The sequence below is a fragment of the Phyllobates terribilis genome, unplaced genomic scaffold, assembly GCF_046119375.1.
Source record: "Phyllobates terribilis strain yellow unplaced genomic scaffold, ASM4611937v1 Scaffold_13__5_contigs__length_258822181, whole genome shotgun sequence".
Lineage (NCBI taxonomy): Eukaryota > Metazoa > Chordata > Amphibia > Anura > Dendrobatidae > Phyllobates > Phyllobates terribilis.
This window is the reverse complement of record NW_027362773.1, coordinates 179,380,863-179,408,154: the sequence shown is the minus strand read 5'-3', so window position 1 is coordinate 179,408,154 and position 27,292 is coordinate 179,380,863.

Sequence of the window (27,292 nt, the reverse complement as noted above, 5' to 3'; positions counted from 1 at the left end):
TAGGAGCAGTATTATAGTAGTTATATTCTTGTACATAGGAGCAGTATTATAGTAGTTATATTCTTGTACATAGGGGCAGTATTATAGTAGTTATATTATTGTACATAGGGAGCAGGATTACAGTAGTTATATTCTTGTACATAGGGGGCAGTATTATAGTAGTTATATTCCTGTACAGAGGAGCAGTATTATCGTAGTTATATTCTTGTATATAGGAGCAGTATTATAGTAGTTATATGCCTGTACAGAGGAGCAGTATTATCGTAGTTATATTCTTGTACATAGTGGCAGTATTATAGTAGTTATATTCTTGTACATAGGGGGCAGTATTATAGTAGTTATATTCTTGTACATAGGGGCAGTATTATAGTAGTTATATTCTTGTACACAGGAGCAGTATTATAGTAGTTATATTCTTGTACACAGGAACAGTATTATAGTAGTTATATTCATGTACACAGGAGCAGTATTATAGTAGTTATATTCTTGTACATAGGAGCAGTATTATAGTAGTTATATTCTTGTACATAGGGGCAGTATTATAGTAGTTATATTCTTGTACACAGGAGCAGTATTATAGAAGTTATATTCATGTACACAGGAGCAGTATTATAGTAGTTATATTCTTGTACATAGGAGCAGTATTATAGTAGTTATATTCTTGTACATAGGGGCAGTGTTATAGTAGTTATATTCTTGTACATAGGGTGCAGTATTATAGTAGTCATATTCTTGTACACAGGAGCAGTATTATTGTAGTTATATTCTTGTACATAGGAGCAGTATTATAGTAGTTATATTCTTGTACATAGGGGGCAGTATTACAGTAGTTATATTCTTGTACATAGGGGCAGTATTATAGTAGTTATATTCTTGTACATAGGGGGCAGTATTATATTAGTTATATTCTTGTACATAGGAGCAGTATTATAGTAGTTATATTCATGTACACAGGAGCAGTATTATAGTAGTTATATTCTTATACATAGGGGCAGTGTTATAGTAGTTATATTCTTGTACATAGGGTGCAGTATTATAGTAGTTATATTCTTGTACATAGGGGGCAGTATTATAGTAGTTATATTCTTGTACATAGGGGCAGTATTATAGTAGTTATATTCTTGTACATAGGGGGCAGTATTATAGTAGTTAAATTCTTGTACATAGGGGGAAGTATTATAGTAGTTATATTCTTGTACATAGGGGGCAGTATTATAGTAGTTATATTCTTGTACATAGGGGCAGTATTATAGTAGTTATATTCTTGTACACAGGAGCAGTATTATAGTAGTTATATTCTTGTACACAGGAGCAGTATTATAGTAGTTATATTCTTGTACATAGGAGCAGTATTATAGTAGTTATATTCATGTACACAGGAGCAGTATTATAGTAGTTATATTCTTGTACATAGGAGAAGTATTATAGTAGTTATATTCTTGTACATAGGGGCAGTATTATAGTAGTTATATTCTTGTACATAGGAGCAGTATTATAGTAGTTATATTCTTGTACATAGGGGCAGTATTATAGTAGTTATATTCTTGTACATAGGAGCAGTATTATAGTAGTTATATTCATGTACACAGGAGCAGTATTATAGTAGTTATATTCTTGTACATAGGAGCAGTATTATAGTAGTTATATTCTTGTACATAGGGGGCAGTATTATAGTAGTTATATTCTTGTACATAGGGAGCAGTATTATAGTAGTTATATTCATGTACACAGGAGCAGTATTATAGTAGTTATATTCTTGTACATAGGAGCAGTATTATAGTAGTTATATTCTTGTACATAGGGGCAGTATTATAGTAGTTATATTCTTGTACACAGGAGCAGTATTATAGAAGTTATATTCATGTACACAGGAGCAGTATTATAGTAGTTATATTCTTGTACATAGGAGCAGTATTATAGTAGTTATATTCTTGTACATAGGGGCAGTGTTATAGTAGTTATATTCTTGTACATAGGGTGCAGTATTATAGTAGTCATATTCTTGTACACAGGAGCAGTATTATAGTAGTTATATTCTTGTACATAGGAGCAGTATTATAGTAGTTATATTCTTGTACATAGGGGGCAGTATTACAGTAGTTATATTCTTGTACATAGGGGCAGTATTATAGTAGTTATATTCTTGTACATAGGGGGCAGTATTATAGTAGTTATATTCTTGTACATAGGAGCAGTATTATAGTAGTTATATTCATGTACACAGGAGCAGTATTATAGTAGTTATATTCTTATACATAGGGGCAGTGTTATAGTAGTTATATTCTTGTACATAGGGTGCAGTATTATAGTAGTTATATTCTTGTACATAGGGGGCAGTATTATAGTAGTTATATTCTTGTACATAGGGGCAGTATTATAGTAGTTATATTCTTGTACATAGGGGGCAGTATTATAGTAGTTAAATTCTTGTACATAGGGGGAAGTATTATAGTAGTTATATTCTTGTACATAGGGGGCAGTATTATAGTAGTTATATTCTTGTACATAGGGGGCAGTATTATAGTAGTTATATTCTTGTACATAGGGGGCAGTATTATAGTAGTTATATTCTTGTACATAGGGACAGTATTATAGTAGTTATATTCTTGTACATAGGGGGCAGTATTATAGTAGTTATATTCTTGTACATAGGGGCAGTATTATAGTAGTTATATTCTTGTACATAGGAGCAGTATTATAGTAGTTATATTCTTGTACATAGGGGCAGTATTATAGTAGTTATATTCTTGTACATAGGGGGCAGTATTATAGTAGTTATATTCTTGTACATAGGGGCAGTATTATAGTAGTCATATTCTTGTACACAGGAGCAGTATTATAGTAGTTATATTCTTGTACATAGGAGCAGTATTATAGTAGTTATATTCTTGTACATAGGGGGCAGTATTACAGTAGTTATATTCTGGTACATAGGGGCAGTATTATAGTAGTTATATTCTTGTACATAGAGGGCAGTATTATAGTAGTTATATTCTTGTACATAGGGGCAGTATTATAGTAGTTATATTCTTGTACATAGGGGCAGTATTATAGTAGTTATATTCTTGTACATAGGGGGCAGTATTATAGTAGTTATATTCTTGTACATAGGGGCAGTATTACAGTAGTTATATTCTTGTACATAGGGGCAGTATTATAGTAGTTATATTCTTGTACATAGGGGGCAGTATTATAGTAGTTATATTCTTGTACATAGGGGCAGTATTATAGTAGTTATATTCTTGTACATAGGGGGCAGTATTATAGTAGTTATATTCTTGTACATAGGGGGCAGTATTATAGTAGTTATATTCTTGTACATAGGGGGCAGTATTATAGTAGTTATATTCTTGTACATAAGGGGCAGTATTATAGTAGTTATATTCTTGTACATAGGGGGCAGTATTATAGTAGTTATATTCTTGTACATAGGGGGCAGTATTATAGTAGTTATATTCTTGTACATAAGGGGCAGTATTATAGTAGTTATATTCTTGTACATAGGGGGCAGTATTATAGTAGTTATATTCTTGTACATAGGGGGCAGTATTATAGTAGTTATATTCTTGTACATAGGGGCAGTATTATAGTAGTTATATTCTTGTACATAGGGGGCAGTATTATAGTAGTTATATTCTTGTACATAGGAGCAGTATTATAGTAGTTATATTTTTGTACATAGGAACAGTATTATAGTAGTTATATTCTTGTATATAGGAGCAGTATTATAGTAGTTATATTCTTGTATATAGGAGCAGTATTATAGTAGTTATATTCTTGTACATAGGAGCAGTATTATAGTAGTTATATTCTTGTACATAGGAGCAGTATTATAGTAGTTATATTCTTGTACATAGGAGCAGTATTATAGTAGTTATATTCTTGTACATAGGGGGCAGTATTATAGTAGTTATATTCTTGTACATAGGGAGCAGTATTATAGAAGCTATATTCTTGTACATAGGGGCAGTATTATAGTAGTTATATTCTTGTACATAGGGGCAGTATTATAGCAGTTATATTCTTGTACATAGGGGCAGTATTATAGTAGTTACATTCTTGTACATAGGGGGCAGTATTATAGTAGTTATATTCTTGTACATAGGAGCAGTATTATAGTAGTTATAGTCTTGTACATAGGGGGCAGTATTATAGTAGTTATATTCTTGTACATAGGGGGCAGTATTATAGTAGTTATATTCTTGTACATAGGGGGCAGTATTATAGTAGTTATATTCTTGTACATAGGGGGCAGTATTATAGTAGTTATATTCTTGTACATAGGAGCAGCATTATAGTAGTTATATTCTTGTACATAGGAGCAGTATTATAGTAGTTATATTCTTGTATATAGGGAGCATTATTATAGTAGTTATATTCTTGTACATAGGAGCAGTATTATAGTAGTTATATTCTTGTACACAGGAGCAGTATTATAGTAGTTATATTCTTATACATAGGGGCAGTGTTATAGTAGTTATATTCTTGTACATAGGGTGCAGTATTATAGTAGTTATATTCTTGTACATAGGGGGCAGTATTATAGTAGTTATATTCTTGTACATAGGGGCAGTATTATAGTAGTTATATTCTTGTACATAGGGGGCAGTATTATAGTAGTTATATTCTTGTACATAGGAGCAGTATTATAGTAGTTATATTCTTGTACATAGGGGCAGTATTATAGTAGTTAAATTCTTGTACATAGGGGGAAGTATTATAGTAGTTATATTCTTGTACATAGGGGGCAGTATTATAGTAGTTATATTCTTGTACATAGGGGGCAGTATTATAGTAGTTATATTCTTGTACATAGGGGGCAGTATTATAGTAGCTATATTCTTGTACATAGGGACAGTATTATAGTAGTTATATTCTTGTACATAGGGGGCAGTATTATAGTAGTTATATTCTTGTACATAGGGGCAGTATTATAGTAGTTATATTCTTGTACATAGGAGCAGTATTATAGTAGTTATATTCTTGTACATAGGAGCAGTATTATAGTAGTTATATTCTTGTACATAGGGACAGTATTATAGTAGTTATATTCTTGTACATAGGAGCAGTATTATAGTAGTTATATTCTTGTACATAGGGGCAGTATTATAGTAGTTATATTCTTGTACATAGGAGCAGTATTATAGTAGTTATATTCTTGTACATAGGGGCAGTATTATAGTAGTTATATTCTTGTACATAGGGGGCAGTATTATAGTAGTTATATTCTTGTACATAGGGGCAGTATTATAGTAGTCATATTCTTGTACACAGGAGCAGTATTATAGTAGTTATATTCTTGTACATAGGAGCAGTATTATAGTAGTTATATTCTTGTACATAGGGGACAGTATTACAGTAGTTATATTCTGGTACATAGGGGCAGTATTATAGTAGTTATATTTTTGTACATAGGGGTCAGTATTATAGTAGTTATATTCTTGTACATAGGGGCAGTATTATAGTAGTTATATTCTTGTACATAGGGGCAGTATTATAGTAGTTATATTCTTGTACATAGGGGGCAGTATTATAGTAGTTATATTCTTGTACATAGGGGCAGTATTACAGTAGTTATATTCTTGTACATAGGGGCAGTATTATAGTAGTTATATTCTTGTACATAGGGGGCAGTATTATAGTAGTTATATTCTTGTACATAGGGGCAGTATTATAGTAGTTATATTCTTGTACATAGGGGGCAGTATTATAGTAGTTATATTCTTGTACATAGGGGGCAGTATTATAGTAGTTATATTCTTGTACATAGGGGGCAGTATTATAGTAGTTATATTCTTGTACATAAGGGGCAGTATTATAGTAGTTATATTCTTGTACATAGGGGGCAGTATTATAGTAGTTATATTCTTGTACATAGGGGGCAGTATTATAGTAGTTATATTCTTGTACATAGGGGCAGTATTATAGTAGTTATATTCTTGTACATAGGGGGCAGTATTATAGTAGTTATATTCTTGTACATAGGAGCAGTATTATAGTAGTTATATTTTTGTACATAGGAACAGTATTATAGTAGTTATATTCTTGTATATAGGAGCAGTATTATAGTAGTTATATTCTTGTATATAGGAGCAGTATTATAGTAGTTATATTCTTGTACATAGGAGCAGTATTATAGTAGTTATATTCTTGTACATAGGAGCAGTATTATAGTAGTTATATTCTTGTACATAGGAGCAGTATTATAGTAGTTATATTCTTGTACATAGGGGGCAGTATTATAGTAGTTATATTCTTGTACATAGGGAGCAGTATTATAGAAGCTATATTCTTGTACATAGGGGCAGTATTATAGTAGTTATATTCTTGTACATAGGAGCAGTATTATAGTAGTTATATTCTTGTACATAGGAGCAGTATTATAGTAGTTATATTCTTGTACATAGGAGCAGTATTATAGTAGTTATATTCTTGTACATAGGGGGCAGTATTATAGTAGTTATATTCTTGTACATAGGGAGCAGTATTATAGAAGCTATATTCTTGTACATAGGGGCAGTATTATAGTAGTTATATTCTTGTACATAGGGGCAGTATTATAGCAGTTATATCCTTGTACATAGGGGGCAGTATTATAGTAGTTACATTCTTGTACATAGGGGGCAGTATTATAGTAGTTATATTCTTGTACATAGGAGCAGTATTATAGTAGTTATAGTCTTGTACATAGGGGGCAGTATTATAGTAGTTATATTCTTGTACATAGGGGGCAGTATTATAGTAGTTATATTCTTGTACATAGGGGGCAGTATTATAGTAGTTATATTCTTGTACATAGGGGGCAGTATTATAGTAGTTATATTCTTGTACATAGGAGCAGTATTATAGTAGTTATATTCTAGTACATAGGAGCAGTATTATAGTAGTTATATTCTTGTATATAGGGAGCATTATTATAGTAGTTATATTCTTGTACATAGGAGCAGTATTATAGTAGTTATATTCTTGTACATAGGGAGCAGGATTACAGTAGTTATATTCTTGTACATAGGGGGCAGTATTATAGTAGTTATATTCCTGTACAGAGGAGCAGTATTATCGTAGTTATATTCTTGTATATAGGAGCAGTATTATAGTAGTTATATTCCTGTACAGAGGAGCAGTATTATCGTAGTTATATTCTTGTACATAGTGGCAGTATTATAGTAGTTATATTCTTGTACATAGGGGGCAGTATTATAGTAGTTATATTCTTGTACATAGGGGCAGTATTATAGTAGTTATATTCTTGTACACAGGAGCAGTATTATAGTAGTTATATTCTTGTACACAGGAGCAGTATTATAGTAGTTATATTCATGTACACAGGAGCAGTATTATAGTAGTTATATTCTTGTACATAGGAGCAGTATTATAGTAGTTATATTCTTGTACATAGGGGCAGTATTATAGTAGTTATATTCTTGTACACAGGAGCAGTATTATAGTAGTTATATTCATTTACACAGGAGCAGTATTATAGTAGTTATATTCTTGTACATAGGAGCAGTATTATAGTAGTTATATTCTTGTACATAGGGGCAGTGTTATAGTAGTTATATTCTTGTACATAGGGTGCAGTATTATAGTAGTCATATTCTTGTACACAGGAGCAGTATTATAGTAGTTATATTCTTGTACATAGGAGCAGTATTATAGTAGTTATATTCTTGTACATAGGGGGCAGTATTACAGTAGTTATATTCTTGTACATAGGGGCAGTATTATAGTAGTTATATTCTTGTACATAGGGGGCAGTATTATAGTAGTTATATTCTTGTACATAGGAGCAGTATTATAGTAGTTATATTCATGTACACAGGAGCAGTATTATAGTAGTTATATTCTTATACATAGGGGCAGTGTTATAGTAGTTATATTCTTGTACATAGGGTGCAGTATTATAGTAGTTATATTCTTGTACATAGGGGGCAGTATTATAGTAGTTATATTCTTGTACATAGGGGCAGTATTATAGTAGTTATATTCTTGTACATAGGGGGCAGTATTATAGTAGTTATATTCTTGTACATAGGAGCAGTATTATAGTAGTTATATTCTTGTACATAGGGGCAGTATTATAGTAGTTAAATTCTTGTACATAGGGGGAAGTATTATAGTAGTTATATTCTTGTACATAGGGGGCAGTATTATAGTAGTTATATTCTTGTACATAGGGGGCAGTATTATAGTAGTTATATTCTTGTACATAGGGGGCAGTATTATAGTAGTTATATTCTTGTACATAGGGACAGTATTATAGTAGTTATATTCTTGTACATAGGGGGCAGTATTATAGTAGTTATATTCTTGTACATAGGGGCAGTATTATAGTAGTTATATTCTTGTACATAGGAGCAGTATTATAGTAGTTATATTCTTGTACATAGGAGCAGTATTATAGTAGTTATATTCTTGTACATAGGGACAGTATTATAGTAGTTATATTCTTGTACATAGGAGCAGTATTATAGTAGTTATATTCTTGTACATAGGGGCAGTATTATAGTAGTTATATTCTTGTACATAGGAGCAGTATTATAGTAGTTATATTCTTGTACATAGGGGCAGTATTATAGTAGTTATATTCTTGTACATAGGGGGCAGTATTATAGTAGTTATATTCTTGTACATAGGGGCAGTATTATAGTAGTCATATTCTTGTACACAGGAGCAGTATTATAGTAGTTATATTCTTGTACATATGAGCAGTATTATAGTAGTTATATTCTTGTACATAGGGGGCAGTATTACATTAGTTATATTCTTGTACATAGGGGCAGTATTATAGTAGTTATATTCTTGTACATAGGGGGCAGTATTATAGTAGTTATATTCTTGTACATAGGGGCAGTATTATAGTAGTTATATTCTTGTACATAGGGGCAGTATTATAGTAGTTATATTCTTGTACATAGGGGGCAGTATTATAGTAGTTATATTCTTGTACATAGGGTCAGTATTACAGTAGTTATATTCTTGTACATAGGGGCAGTATTATAGTAGTTATATTCTTGTACATAGGGGGCAGTATTATAGTAGTTATATTCTTGTACATAGGGGCAGTATTATAGTAGTTATATTCTTGTACATAGGGGGCAGAATTATAGTAGTTATATTCTTGTACATAGGGGGCACTATTATAGTAGTTATATTCTTGTACATAGGGGGCAGTATTATAGTAGTTATATTCTTGTACATAGGGGGCAGTATTATAGTAGTTATATTCTTGTACATAGGGGGCAGTATTATAGTAGTTATATTCTTGTACATAGGGGGCAGTATTATAGTAGTTATATTCTTGTACATAGGGGCAGTATTATAGTAGTTATATTCTTGTACATAGGGGGCAGTATTATAGTAGTTATATTCTTGTACATAGGAGCAGTATTATAGTAGTTATATTTTTGTACATAGGAACCGTATTATAGTAGTTATATTCTTGTATATAGGAGCAGTATTATAGTAGTTATATTCTTGTATATAGGAGCAGTATTATAGTAGTTATATTCTTGTACATAGGAGCAGTATTATAGTAGTTATATTCTTGTACATAGGAGCAGTATTATAGTAGTTATATTCTTGTACATAGGAGCAGTATTATAGTAGTTATATTCTTGTACATAGGGGGCAGTATTATAGTAGTTATATTCTTGTACATAGGGAGCAGTATTATAGAAGCTATATTCTTGTACATAGGGGCAGTATTATAGTAGTTATATTCTTGTACATAGGGGCAGTATTATAGCAGTTATATTCTTGTACATAGGGGGCAGTATTATAGTAGTTACATTCTTGTACATAGGGGGCAGTATTATAGTAGTTATATTCTTGTACATAGGAGCAGTATTATAGTAGTTATATTCTTGTACATAGGGGGCAGTATTATAGTAGTTATATTCTTGTACATAGGGGGCAGTATTATAGTAGTTATATTCTTGTACATAGGGGGCAGTATTATAGTAGTTATATTCTTGTACATAGGGGGCAGTATTATAGTAGTTATATTCTTGTACATAGGGGGCAGTATTACAGTAGTTATATTCTTGTACATAGGGGCAGTATTATAGTAGTTATATTCTTGTACATAGGGGGCAGTATTATAGTAGTTATATTCTTGTACATAGGGGCAGTATTATAGTAGTCATATTCTTGTCCACAGGAGCAGTATTATAGTAGTTATATTCTTGTACATAGGAGCAGTATTATAGTAGTTATATTCTTGTACATAGGGGGCAGTATTACAGTAGTTATATTCTTGTACATAGGGGCAGTATTATAGTAGTTATATTCTTGTACATAGGGGGCAGTTTTATAGTAGTTATATTCTTGTACATAGGGGGCAGTATTATAGTAGTTATATTCTTGTACATAGGGGCAGTATTATAGTAGTTATATTCTTGTACATATGGTGCAGTATCAGGCTTGTTGTATATCATGAGAATTGGTGAAGTTTTTCTTCCCATAAGAATCGTCATTATTTTATATAAAAATCGATTTCTGAACGTTGTAACCTGATTCTTTATGTAAATTAATTTCTCAAAACAATTTGTTTTTATGGCTTCCCCGGGCCGTAGTTTTGTACTGACGGATCTCTGACGTTATCAGGATTTGTCACCCCGGGTACTGTAAAAAAAATGTTACAATTTTATGAGAAATCCAGTTTCTTATTAACATGTGAAGTTAATTGGATAATAAATGGCGGTTATAACGCTCCGGTGACTGTGGCTTCATTCTCCATCTGAACTCTTGAACTGAGAGTAAAATGATGATTTACAGCCGCAGAATCCATAGCCACATCACAGAAAATGTTATTTCTTTAGGTCATCAATATGTATTATAACTTACTTTACAGAGTTTGTGTCTTAAACAGGATATTCCTCTCTACTTCCTATTGGGAGAAAGTACAACATAGAGCAAAACCAAATCATGGAAGTGTACAACGTATAATATATACAGTCAGCTATAAAAATTATCTTGTATTATACTCCAGAGCTGCACTCACTATTCTGTTGGTGCAGTCAATGTGTACATACATTACATTACTGACCCTGAGTTACATCCTGTATTATACTCCAGAGCTGCACTCACTATTCTGCTGGTGCAGTAACTGTGTACATACATTACATTACTGATCCTGAGTTACATCCTGTATTATACTCCAGAGCTGCACTCACTATTCTGCTGGTGCAGTCACTGTGTACATACATTACATTACTGATCCTGAGTTACATCCTGTATTATACTCCAGAGCTGCACTCACTATTCTGCTTGTGCAGTCTCTGTGTACATACATTACATTACTGATCCTGAGTTACATCCTGTATTATACTCCAGAGCTGCACTCACTATTCTGCTGGTGCAGTCACTGTGTACATACATTACATTACTGATCCTGAGTTACATCCTGTATTATACTCCAGAGCTGCACTCACTATTCTGCTGGTGCAGTCACTGTGTACATACATTACATTACTGATCCTGAGTTACATCCTGTATTATCCTCCAGAGCTGCACTCACTATTCTGCTTGTGCAGTCTCTGTGTACATACATTACATTACTGGTCCTGAGTTACCTCCTATATTATACCACAGAGCTGCACTCACTATTCTGCTGGTGCAGTCACTGTGTATATACATTACATCACTGATCCTGAGTTACCTCCTGTATTATACTGCAGAGCTGCACTCACTATTCTGCTGGTGCAGTCACTGTGTACATACATTACATTACTGATCCTGAGTTACCTCCTGTATTATACTCCAGAGCTGCACTCACTATTCTGCTGGTGCAGTCACTGAGTACATACATTACATTACTGATCCTGAGTTACATCCTGTATTATACTCCAGAGCTGCACTCACTATTCTGCTGGTACAGTCACTGTGTACATACATTACATTACTGATCCTGAGTTACATCCTGTATTATACTCCAGAGCTGCACTCACTATTCTGCTGGTGCAGTCACTGTGTACATGCATTACTGATCCTGAGTTACATCCTGTATTATACCCCAGAGCTGCACTCACTATTCTGCTGGTGCAGTCACTGTGTACATAGATTACATTACTGATCCTGAGTTACATCCTGTATTATACTCCAGAGCTGCACTCACTATTCTGCTGGTGCAGTCACTGTGTACATACATTACATTACTGATCCTGAGTTACCTCCTGTATTATACTCCAGAGCTGCACTCACTATTCTGCTGGTGCAGTCACTGTGTACATACATTACATTACTGATCCTGAGTTACATCCTGTATTATACTCCAGAGCTGCACTCACTATTCTGCTGGTGCAGTCACTGTGTACATACATTACATTACTGATCCTGAGTTACACCCTGTATTATACTCCATAGCTGCGCTCACTATTCTGCTGGTGCAGTCACTGTGTACATACATTACATTACTGATCCTGAGTTACATCCTGTATTATCCTCCAGAGCTGCACTCACTATTCTGCTTGTGCAGTCTCTGTTTACATACATTACATTACTGATCCTGAGTTACCTCCTTTATTATACTCCAGAGCTGCACTCACTATTCTGCTGGTGCAGTCTCTGTGTACATACATTACATTACTGTTCCTGAGTTACCTCCTGTATTATACTCCAGAGCTGAACTCACTATTCTGCTGGTGCAGTCACTGTGCATATACATTACATTACTGATCCTGAGTTACCTCCTTTATTATACCCCAGAGCTGCACTCACTATTCTGCTGGTGCAGTCACTGTGTATATACATTACATTACTGATCCTGAGTTACATCCTGTATTATACTCCAGAGCTGCACTCACTATTCTGCTGGTGCAGTCACTGTGTACATACATTACATTACTGATCCTGAGTTACATCCTGTATTATACTCCAGAGCTGCACTCACTATTCTGCTGGTGCAGTCACTGTGTACATACATTACATTACTGATCCTGAGTTACATCCTGTATTATACCCCAGAGCTGCACTCACTATTCTGCTGGTGCAGTCACTGTGTACATACATTACATTACTGATCCTGAGTTACCTCCTGTATTATACTCCAGAGCTGCACTCACTATTCTGCTGGTGCAGTCACTGTGTACATACATTACATTACTGATCCTGAGTTACCTCCTGTATTATACCCCAGAGCTGCACTCACTATTCTGCTGGTGCAGTCACTGTGTACATACATTACATTACTGATCCTGAGTTACATACTGTATTATACTCCAGAGCTGCGCTCACTATTCTGCTGGTGCAGTCACTGTGTACATACATTACATTACTGATCCTGAGTTACATCCTGTATTATACTCCAGAGCTGCGCTCACTATTCTGCTGGTGCAGTCACTGTGTACATACATTACATTACTGATCCTGAGTTACATCCTGTATTATCCTCCAGAGCTGCACTCACTATTCTGCTGGTGCAGTCACTATGTACATACATTACATTACTGATCCTGAGTTACATCCTGTATTATACTCCAGAGCTGCACTCACTATTCTGCTGGTGCAGTCACTGTGTACATACATTACATTACTGATCCTGAGTTACATCCTGTATTATACTCTAGAGCTGCACTCACTATTCTGCTGGTGCAGTCACTGTGTACATACATTACATTACTGATCCTGAGTTACATCCTGTATTATCCTCCAGAGCTGCACTCACTATTCTGCTGGTGCAGTCACTGTGTACATACATTACATTACTGATCCTGAGTTACATCCTGTATTATACTCCAGAGCTGCGCTCACTATTCTGCTGGTGCAGTCACTGTGTACATACATTACATTACTGATCCTGAGTTACATCCTGTATTATCCTCCAGAGCTGCACTCACTATTCTGCTGGTGCAGTCACTGTGTACATACATTACATTACTGATCCTGAGTTACATCCTGTATTATACTCCAGAGCTGCACTCACTATTCTGCTGGTGCAGTCACTGTGTACATACATTACATTACTGATCCTGAGTTACATCCTGTATTATCCTCCAGAGCTGCACTCACTATTCTGCTGGTGCAGTCACTGTGTACATACATTATATTACCGATCTTGAGTTACATCCTGTATTATACCCCAGAGCTGCGCTCACTATTCTGCTGGTGCAGTCACTGTGTACATACATTACATTACTGATCCTGAGTTACATCCTGTATTATACTCCAGAGCTGCACTCACTATTCTGCTGGTGCAGTCACTGTGTACATACATTACATTACTGATCCTGAGTGACATCCTGTATTATACTCCAGAGCTGCACTCACTATTCTGCTGGTGTAGTCACTGTGTGCATACATTACATTACTGCTCCTGAGTTACATCCTGTATTATACCCCAGAGCTGCACTCACTATTCTGCTGGTGCCGTCACTGTGTACATACATTACATTACTGATCCTGAGTTACATCCTGTATTATACTGCAGAGCTGCACTCACTATTCTGCTGGTGCAGTCACTGTGTACATACATTACTGATCCTGAGTTACCTCCTGTATTATACTCCAGAGCTGCACTCACTATTCTGCTGGTGCAGTCACTGTGTACATACATTACATTACTGATCCTGAGTTACCTCCTGTATTATACTCCAGAGCTGCACTCACTATACTGCTGGTGCAGTCACTGAGTACATACATTACATTACTGATCCTGAGTTACATCCTGTATTATACTCCAGAGCTGCACTCACTATTCTGCTGGTGCAGTCACTGTGTACATGCATTACAGATCCTGAGTTACATCCTGTATTATACCCCAGAGCTGCACTCCCTATTCTGCTGGTGCAGTCACTGTGTACATAGATTACATTACTGATCCTGAGTTACATCCTGTATTATACTCCAGAGCTGCACTCACTATTCTGCTGGTGCAGTCACTGTGTACATACATTACATTACTGATCCTGAGTTACCTCCTGTATTATACTCCAGAGCTGCACTCACTATTCTGCTGGTGCAGTCACTGTGTACATACATTACTGATCCTGAGTTACCTCCTGTATTATACTCCAGAGCTGCACTCACTATTCTGCTTGTGCAGTCTATGTTTACATACATTACATTACTGGTCCTGAGTTACATCCTGTATTATACCCCAGAGCTGCACTCACTATTCTGCTGGTGCAGTCACTGTGTACATACATTACATTACTGATCCTGAGTTACCTCCTGTATTATACTCCAGAGCTTCACTCACTATTCTGCTGGTGCAGTCACTGTGTACATACATTACATTACTGATCCTGAGTTACCTCCTGTATTATACTCCAGAGCTGCACTCACTATTCTGCTGGTGCAGTCACTGTGTACATAAATTACATTACTGATCCTGAGTTACATCCTGTATTATACTCCAGAGCTGCACTCACTATTCTGCTGGTGCAGTCACTGTGCACATACATTACTGATCCTGAGTTACCTCCTGTATTATACTCCAGAGCTGCACTCACTATTCTGCTTGTGGAGTCACTGTGTACATACATTATATTACCGATCCTGAGTTACATCCTGTATTATACTCCAGAGCTGCACTCACTATTCTGCTGGTGCAGTCACTGTGTACATAGATTACATTACTGATCCTGAGTTATATCCTGTATTATACTCCAGAGCTGCATTCACTATTCTGCTGGTGCAGTCACTGTGTACATACATTACATTACTGATCCTGAGTTACCTCCTGAATTATACTCCAGAGCTGCACTCACTATTCTGCTGGTGCAGTCACTGTGTACATACATTACATTACTGATCCTGATTTACATCCTGTATTATACTCCAGAGCTGCACTCACTATTCTGCTGGTGTAGTCACTGTGTGCATACATTACATTACTGCTCCTGAGTTACATCCTGTATTATACCCCAGAGCTGCACTCACTATTCTGCTGGTGCCGTCACTGTGTACATACATTACATTACTGATCCTGAGTTACAACCTGTATTATACTGCAGAGCTGCACTCACTATTCTGCTGGTGCAGTCACTGTGTACATACATTACTGATCCTGAGTTACCTCCTGTATTATACTCCAGAGCTGCACTCCCTATTCTGCTGGTGCAGTCACTGTGTACATAGATTACATTACTGATCCTGAGTTACATCCTGTATTATACTCCAGAGCTGCACTCACTATTCTGCTGGTGCAGTCACTGTGTACATACATTACATTACTGATCCTGAGTTACCTCCTGTATTATACTCCAGAGCTGCACTCACTATTCTGCTGGTGCAGTCACTGTGTACATACATTACATTACTGATCCTGAGTTACATCCTGTATTATCCTCCAGAGCTGCACTCACTATTCTGCTTGTGCAGTCTATGTTTACATACATTACATTACTGGTCCTGGGTTACATCCTGTATTATACCCCAGAGCTGCACTCACTATTCTGCTGGTGCAGTCACTGTGTACATACATTACATTACTGATCCTTAGTTACCTCCTGTATTATACTCCAGAGCTGCACTCACTATTCTGCTGGTGCAGTCACTGTGTACATACATTACATTACTGATCCTGAGTTACATCCTGTATTATACTCCAGAGCTGCACTCACTATTCTGCTGGTGCAGTCACTGTGTACATAAATTACATTACTGATCCTGAGTTACATCCTGTATTATACTCCAGAGCTGCACTCACTATTCTGCTGGTGCAGTCACTGTGCACATACATTACTGATCCTGAGTTACCTCCTGTATTATACTCCAGAGCTGCACTCACTATTCTGCTTGTGGAGTCACTGTGTACATACATTATATTACCGATCCTGAGTTACATCCTGTATTATACTCCAGAGCTGCACTCACTATTCTGCTGGTGCAGTCACTGTGTACATAGATTACATTACTGATCCTGAGTTATCTCCTGTATTATACTCCAGAGCTGCACTCACTATTCTGCTTGTGGAGTCACTGTGTACATACATTACATTACTGATCCTGAGTTACCTCCTGAATTATACTCCAGAGCTGCACTCACTATTCTGCTGGTGCAGTCACTGTGTACATACATTACATTACTGATCCTGAGTTACCTCCTGAATTATACTCCAGAGCTGCACTCACTATTCTGCTGGTGCAGTCACTGTGTACATAGATTACATTACTGATCCTGAGTTTCCTCCTGTATTATACTCCAGAGCTTCACTCACTATTCTGCTTGTGGAGTCACTGTGTACATACATTATATTACCGATCCTGAGTTACCTCCTGTATTATACTCCAGAGCTGCGCTCACTATTCTGCTGGTGGAGTCACTGTGTACACACATTACATTACTGATCCTGAGTTACATCCTGTATTATACTCCAGAGCTGCACTCACTATTCTGCTGGTGCAGTCACTGTGTACATACATTACATTACTGATCCTGAGTTACATCCTGTATTATACTCCAGAGCTGCACTCACTATTCTGCTAGTGCAGTCACTGTGTGCATACATTACATTACTGCTCCTGAGTTACATCCTGTATTATACCCCAGAGCTGCACTCGCTATTCTGCAGGTGCAGTCTATGTTTACATACATTACATTACTGATCCGGAGTTACATCCTGTATTATCCTCCAGAGCTGCACTCACTATTCTGCTTGTGCAGTCTATGTTTACATACATTACATTACTGATCCTGAGTTACATCCTGTATTATACTCCAGAGCTGCACTCACTATTCTGCTGGTGCAGTCACTGTGTACATACATTACATTACTGATCCTGAGTTACATCCTGTATTATACTCCAGAGCTGCACTCACTATTCTGCTTGTGCAGTCTATGTTTACATACATTACATTACTGATCCTGAGTTACCTCCTGTATTATACTCCAGAGCTGCACTCACTATTCTGCTGGTGCAGTCACTGTGTACATAAATTACATTACTGATCCTGAGTTACATCCTGTATTATCCTCCAGAGCTGCACTCACTATTCTGCTGGTGCAGTCACTGTGTACATACATTACATTACTGATCCTGAGTTACCTCCTGTATTATACTCCAGAGCTGCACTCACTATTCTGCTGGTGCAGTCACTGTGTACATACATTACATTACTGATCCTGAGTTACATCCTGTATTATCCTCCAGAGCTGCACTCACTATTCTGCTTGTGCAGTCTATGTTTACATACATTACATTACTGATCCTGAGTTACCTCCTGTATTATACTCCAGAGCTGCACTCACTATTCTGCTGGTGCAGTCACTGTGTACATAAATTACATTACTGATCCTGAGTTACATCCTGTATTATACTCCAGAGCTGCACTCACTATTCTGCAGGTGCAGTCACTGTGCACATACATTACTGATCCTGAGTTACCTCCTGTATTATACTCCAGAGCTGCACTCACTATTCTGCTTGTGGAGTCACTGTGTACATACATTATATTACCGATCCTGAGTTACATCCTGTATTATACTCCAGAGCTGCACTCACTATTCTGCTGGTGCAGTCACTGTGTACATAGATTACATTACTGATCCTGAGTTATATCCTGTATTATACTCCAGAGCTGCATTCACTATTCTGCTGGTGCAGTCACTGTGTACATACATTACATTACTGATCCTGAGTTACCTCCTGAATTATACTCCAGAGCTGCACTCACTATTCTGCTGGTGCAGTCACTGTGTACATAGATTACATTACTGATCCTGAGTTTCCTCCTGTATTATACTCCAGAGCTGCACTCACTATTCTGCTGGTGCAGTCACTGTGTACATACATTACATTACTGATCCTGAGTTACCTCCTGTATTATACTCCAGAGCTGCACTCACTATTCTGCTTGTGGAGTCACTGTGTACATACATTATATTACCGATCCTGAGTTACATCCTGTATTATACTCCAGAGCTTCACTCACTATTCTGTTGGTGCAGTCACTGTGTACATACATTACATTACTGATCCTGAGTTACATCCTGTATTATACTCCAGAGCTGCACTCACTATTCTGCTGGTGCAGTCACTGTGTACATACATTACATTACTGATCCTGAGTTACATCCTGTATTATACTCCAGAGCTGCACTCACTATTCTGCTGGTGCAGTCACTGTGTGCATACATTACATTACTGCTCCTGAGTTACATCCTGTATTATACCCCAGAGCTGCACTCGCTATTCTGCTGGTGCAGTCACTGTGTACATACATTACATTACTGATCCTGAGTTACATCTTGTATTATACTCCAGAGCTGCACTCACTATTCTGCTGGTGCAGTCACTGTGTACATACATTACATTACTGATCCTGAGTTACCTCCTGTATTATACTCCAGAGCTGCACTCACTATTCTGCTGGTGCAGTCACTGTGTACATACATTACATTACTGATCCTGAGTTACATCCTGTATTATACTCCAGAGCTGCACTCACTATTCTGCTGGTGCAGTCACTGTGTACATACATTACGTTACTGATCCTGAGTTACATCCTGTATTATACTCCAGAGCTGCACTCACTATTCTGCTGGTGCAGTCACTGTGTACATAGATTACATTACTGATCCTGAGTTACATCCTGTATAATACTCCAGAGCTGCACTCACTATTCTGCTGGTGCAGTCACTGTGTACATACATTACATTACTGATCCTGAGTTACATCCTGTATTATCCTCCAGAGCTGCACTCACTATTCTGCTGGTGCAGTCACTGTGTACATACATTACATTACTGATCCTGAGTTACATCCTGTATTATACCCCAGAGCTGCACTCACTATTCTGCTGGTGCATTCACTATGTACATACAATACATTACTGATCCTGAGTTACATCCTGTATTATACCCCAGAGCTGCACTCACTATTCTGCTGGTGCATTCACTATGTACATACAATACATTACTGATCCTGAGTTACCTCCTGTATTATACTCCAGAGCTGCACTCACTATTCTGCTGGTGCAGTCACTGTGTACATACATTACATTACTGATCCTGAGTTACATCCTGTATTATACTCCAGAGCTGCACTCAATATTCTGCTGGTGCAGTCACTGTGTACATACATTACTGATCCTGAGTTACCTCCTGTATTATACCCCAGAGCTGCACTCACTATTCTGCTGGTGCAGTCACTGTGTACATACATTACATTACTGATCCTGAGTTACATCCTGTATTATACTCCAGAGCTGCACTCACTATTCTGCTGGTGCAGTCACTGTGTACATACATTACTGATCCTGAGTTACCTCCTGTATTATACCCCAGAGCTGCACTCACTATTCTGCTGGTGCAGTCACTGTATATACATTACATTACTGATCCTGAGTTGCATCCTGTATTATACCCCAGAGCTGCACTCACTATTCTGCTGGTGCAGTCAGTGTGTACATACATTACATTACTGATCCTGAGTTGCATCCTGTATTATACCCCAGAGCTGCACTCACTATTCTGCTGGTGCAGTCACTGTGTACATACATTACATTACTGATCCTGAGTTACAACCTGTATTATACCCCAGAGCTGCACTCACTATTCTGCTGGTGGAGTCACTGTGTACATACATTACATTACTGATCCTGAGTTACATCCTGTATTATCCTCCAGAGCTGCACTCACTATTCTGCTGGTGCAGTCATTGTGTACATACATTACATTACTGATCCTGAGTTACATCCTGTATTATACTCCAGAGCGGCACTCACTATTCTGCTGGTGCAGTCACTGTGTACATACATTACATTACTGATCCTGAGTTACCTCCTGTATTATACTCCAGAGCTGCACTCACTATTCTGCTGGTGCAGTCACTGTGTACATACATTACATTACTGATCCTGAGTTACATCCTGTATTATCCTCCAGAGCTGCACTCACTATTCTGCTTGTGCAGTCTCTGTGTACATACATTACATTACTGGTCCTGAGTTACCTCCTATATTATACCCCAGAGCTGCACTCACTATTCTGCTGGTGCAGTCACTGTGTATATACATTACATCACTGATCCTGAGTTACCTCCTGTATTATACCCCAGAGCTGCACTCACTATTTTGCTGGTGCAGTCACTGTGTACATACATTACATTACTGATCCTGAGTTACCTCCTGTATTATACTCCAGAGCTGCACTCACTATTCTGCTGGTGCAGTCACTGAGTACATACATTACATTACTGATCCTGAGTTACATCCTGTATTATACTCCAGAGCTGCACTCACTATTCTGCTGGTGCAGTCACTGTGTACATACATTACATTACTGATCCTGAGTTACATCCTGTATTATACTCCAGAGCTGCACTCACTATTCTGCTGGTGCAGTCACTGTGTACATACATTACATTACTGATCCTGAGTTACATCCTGTATTATCCTCCAGAGCTGCACTCACTATTCTGCTGGTGCAGTCACTGTGTACATACATTACATTACTGATCCTGAGTTACATCCTGTATTATACCCCAGAGCTGCACTCACTATTCTGCTGGTGCATTCACTATGTACATACAATACATTTCTGATCCTGAGTTACATCCTGTATTATACTCCAGAGCTGCACTCACTATTCTGCTGGTGCAGTCACTGTGTACATACATTACATTACTGATCCTGAGTTACATCCTGTATTATACTCCAGAGCTGCACTCAATATTCTGCTGGTGCAGTCACTGTGTACATACATTACTGATCCTGAGTTACCTCCTGTATTATACCCCAGAGCTGCACTCACTATTCTGCTGGTGCAGTCACTGTGTACATACATTACATTACTGATCCTGAGTTACCTCCTGTATTATACTCCAGAGCTGCACTCACTATTCTGCTGGTGCAGTCACTGTGTATATACATTACATTACTGATCCTAAGTTACCTCCTGTATTATACTCCAGAGCTGCACTCACTATTCTGCTGGTGCAGTCACTGTATATACATTACATTACTGATCCTGAGTTGCATCCTGTATTATACCCCAGAGCTGCACTCACTATTCTGCTGGTGCAGTCACTGTGTACATACATTACATTACTGATCCTGAGTTGCATCCTGTATTATACCCCAGAGCTGCACTCACTATTCTGCTGGTGCAGTCACTGTGTACATACATTACATTACTGATCCTGAGTTACATCCTGTATTATCCTCCAGAGCTGCACTCACTATTCTGCTGGTGCAGTCACTGTGTACATACATTACATTACTGATCCTGAGTTACCTCCTGTATTATACCCCAGAGCTGCACTCACTATTCTGCTGGTGCAGTCATTGTGTACATACATTACATTACTGATCCTGAGTTACCTCCTGTATTATACCCCAGAGCTGCACTCACTATTCTGCTGGTGCAGTCACTGTGTACATACATTACATTACTGATCCTGAGTTACATCCTGTATTATCCTCCAGAGCTGCACTCACTATTCTGCTGGTGCAGTCACTGTGTACATACATTACATTACTGATCCTGAGTTACCTCCTGTATTATACCCCAGAGCTGCACTCACTATTCTGCTGAGCAGTCACTGTGTACATACATTACATTACTGATCCTGAGTTACATCCTGTATTATACTCCGGAGCTGCACTCACTATTCTGCTGGTGCAGTCATTGTGTACATACATTACATTACTGATCCTGAGTTACATCCTATATTATACTCCAGAGCTGCACTCACTATTCTGCTGGTGCAGTCACTGTGTACATACATTACATTACTGATCCTGAGTTACCTCCTGTATTATCCTCCAGAGCTGCACTCACTATTCTGCTGGTGCAGTCATTGTGTACATACATTACATTACTGATCCTGAGTTACCTCCTGTATTATACTCCAGAGCTGCACTCACTATTCTGCTGGTGCAGTCACTGTGTACATACATTACATTACTGATCCTGAGTTACATCCTGTATTATACTCCAGAGCGGCACTCACTATTCTGCTGGTGCAGTCACTGTGTACATACATTACATTACTGATCCTGAGTTACATCCTGTATTATACTCCAGAGCGGCACTCACTATTCTGCTGGTGCAGTCACTGGGTACATACATTACATTACTGATCCTGAGTTACATCCTGTATTATACTCCAGAGCTGCACTCACTATTCTGCTGGTGCAGTCACTGTGTACATACATTACATTACTGATCCTGAGTTACATCCTGTATTATACTCCAGAGCGGCACTCACTATTCTGCTGGTGCAGTCACTGTGTACATACATTACATTACTGATCCTGAGTTACCTCCTGTATTATACTCTAGAGCTGCACTCACTATTCTGCTGGTGCAGTCACTGTGTACATACATTACATTACTGATCCTGAGTTACATCCTGTATTATACTCCAGAGCTGCACTCTCTATTCTGCTGGTGCAGTCACTGTGTACATACATTACATTACTGATCCTGAGTTACATCCTGTATTATCCTCCAGAGCTGCACTCACTATTCTGCTTGTGCAGTCTCTGTGTACATACATTACATTACTGGTCCTGAGTTACCTCCTATATTATACCCCAGAGCTGCACTCACTATTCTGCTGGTGCAGTCACTGTGTATATACATTACATCACTGATCCTGAGTTACCTCCTGTATTATACTGCAGAGCTGCACTCACTATTCTGCTGGTGCAGTCACTGTGTACATACATTACATTACTGATCCTGAGTTACCTCCTGTATTATACTCCAGAGCTGCACTCACTATTCTGCTGGTGCAGTTACTGAGTACATACATTACATTACTGATCCTGAGTTACATCCTGTATTATACTCCAGAGCTGCACTCACTATTCTGCTGGTGCAGTCACTGTGTACATACATTACATTACTGATCCTGAGTTACATCCTGTATTATACTCCAGAGCTGCACTCACTATTCTGCTGGTGCAGTCACTGTGTACATGCATTACTGATCCTGAGTTACATCCTGTATTATACCCCAGAGCTGCACTCACTATTCTGCTGGTGCAGTCACTGTGTACATAGATTACATTACTGATCCTGAGTTACATCCTGTATTATACTCCAGAGTTGCACTCACTATTCTGCTGATGCAGTCACTGTGTACATACATTACATTACTGATCCTGAGTTACATCCTGTATTATACTCCAGAGCTGCACTCACTATTCTGCTGGTGCAGTCACTGTGTACATACATTACATTACTGATACTGAGTTACCTGCTGTATTATACCCCAGAGCTGCACTCACTATTCTGCTGGTGCAGTCACTGTGTACATACATTACATTACTGATCCTGAGTTGCATCCTGTATTATACTCCAGAGCTGCACTCACTATTCTGCTGGTGCAGTCACTGTGTACATACATTACATTACTGATCCTGAGTTACATCCTGTATTATACTCCAGAGCTGCACTCACTATTCTGCTGGTGCAGTCACTGTGTACATACATTACATTACTGATCCTGAGTTACATCCTGTATTATCCTCCAGAGCTGCACTCACTATTCTGCTGGTGCAGTCACTGTGTACATACATTACATTACTGATCCTGAGTTACTTCCTGTATTATACCCCAGAGCTGCACTCACTATTCTGCTGGTGCAGTCACTGTGTACATACATTACATTACTGATCCTGAGTTACATCCTGTATTATACTCCAGAGCTGCACTCACTATTCTGCTGGTGCAGTCACTGTGTACATACATTACATTACTGATCCTGAGTTACATCCTATATTATACCCCAGAGCTGCACTCACTATTCTGCTGGTGCAGTCACTGTGTACATACATTACATTACTGATCCTGAGTTACTTCCTGTATTATACCCCAGAGCTGCACTCACTATTCTGCTGGTGCAGTCACTGTGTACATACATTACATTACTGATCCTGAGTTACCTCCTGTATTATACTCCAGAGCTGCACTCACTATTCTGCTGGTGCAGTCACTGTGTACATACATTACATTACTGATCCTGAGTTACATCCTGTATTATACTCCAGAGCTGCACTCACTATTCTGCTGGTGCAGTCACTGTGTACATACATTACATTACTGATCCTGAGTTACTTCCTGTATTATACCCCAGAGCTGCACTCACTATTCTGCTGGTGCAGTCACTGTGTACATACATTACATTACTGATCCTGAGTTACCTCCTGTATTATACTCCAGAGCTGCACTCACTATTCTGCTGGTGCAGTCACTGTGTACATACATTACATTACTGATCCTGAGTTACATCCTGTATTATACTCCAGAGCTGCACTCACTATTCTGCTGGTGCAGTCACTGTGTACATACATTACATTACTGATCCTGAGTTACATCCTGTATTATCCTCTAGAGCTGCACTCACTATTCTGCTGGTGCAGTCACTGTGTACATACATTACATTACTGATCCTGAGTTACATCCTGTATTATACTCCAGAGCTGCACTCACTATTCTGCTGGTGCAGTCACTGTGTACATACATTACATTACTGATCCTGAGTTACATCCTGTATTATACCCCAGAGCTGCACTCACTATTCTGCTGGTGCAGTCACTGTGTACATACATTACATTACTGATCCTGAGTTACTTCCTGTATTATACCCCAGAGCTGCACTCACTATTCTGCTGGTGCAGTCACTGTGTACATACATTACATTACTGATCCTGAGTTACCTCCTGTATTATACTCCAGAGCTGCACTCACTATTCTGCTGGTGCAGTCACTGTGTACATACATTACATTACTGATCCTGAGTTACATCCTGTATTATACTCCAGAGCTGCACTCACTATTCTGCTGGTGCAGTCACTGTGTACATACATTACATTACTGATCCTGAGTTACATCCTGTATTATACTCCAGAACTGCACTCACTATTCTGCTGATGCAGTCACTGTGTACATACATTACATTACTGATCCTGAGTTACATCCTGTATTATACTCCATAGCTGCACTCACTATTCTGCTGGTGCTGTCACTGTGTACATACATTACATTACTGATACTGAGTTACCTGCTGTATTATACCCCAGAGCTGCACTCACTATTCTGCTGGTGCAGTCACTGTGTACATACATTACATTACTGATCCTGAGTTACCTCCTGGATTATACTCCAGAGCTGCACTCACTATTCTGCTGGTGCAGTCACTGTGTACATACATTACATTACTGATCCTGAGTTACCTCCTGTATTATACTCCAGAGCTGCACTCACTATTCTGCTGGTGCAGTCACTGTGTACATACATTACATTACTGATCCTGAGTTACATCCTGTATTATACTACAGAGCTGCACTCACTATTCTGCTGTTGCAGTCACTGTGTACATACATTACATTACTGATCCTGAGTTACCTCCTGTATTATACTCCAGAGCTGCACTCACTATTCTGCTGGTGCAGTCACTGTGTACATACATTACATTACTGATCCTGAGTTACATACTGTATTATACTCCAGAGCTGCACTCACTATTCTGCTGATGCAGTCACTGTGTACATACATTACATTACTGATCCTGAGTTACCTCCTGTATTATACTCCAGAGCTGCACTCACTATTCTGCTGGTGCAGTCACCGTGTACATACATTACATTACTGATCCTGAGTTACATCCTGTATTATCCTCCAGAGCTGCACTCACTATTCTGCTTGTGCAGTCTCTGTGTACATACATTACATTACTGGTCCTGAGTTACATCCTGTATTATACTCCAGAGCTGCACTCACTATTCTGCTGGTGCAGTCAATGTGTACATACATTACATTACTGATCCTGAGTTACATCCTGTATTATACTCCAGAGCTGCACTCACTATTCTGCTGGTGCAGTCACCGTGTACATACATTACATTACTGATCATGAGTTACATCCTGTATTATCCTCCAGAGCTGCACTCACTATTCTGCTTGTGCAGTCTCTGTGTACATACATTACATTACTGATCCTGAGTTACCTCCTATATTATACTCCAGAGCTGCACTCAATATTCTGCTGGTGCAGTCACTGTGTACATAAATTACATTACTGATCCTGAGTTACATCCTGTATTATACTCCAGAGCTGCACTCACTATTCTGCTGGTGCAGTCACTGTGTACATACATTACATTACTGATCCTGAGTTATTTCCTGTATTATACTCCAGAGCTGCACTCACTATTCTGCTGGTGCAGTCACTGTGTACATAGATTACATTACTGATCCTGAGTTACCTCCTGTATTATACTCCAGAGCTGCACTCACTATTCTGCTGGTGCAGTCACTGTGTACATAGATTACATTACTGATCCTGAGTTACCTCCTGTATTATACTCCAGAGCTGCACTCACTATTCTGCTGGT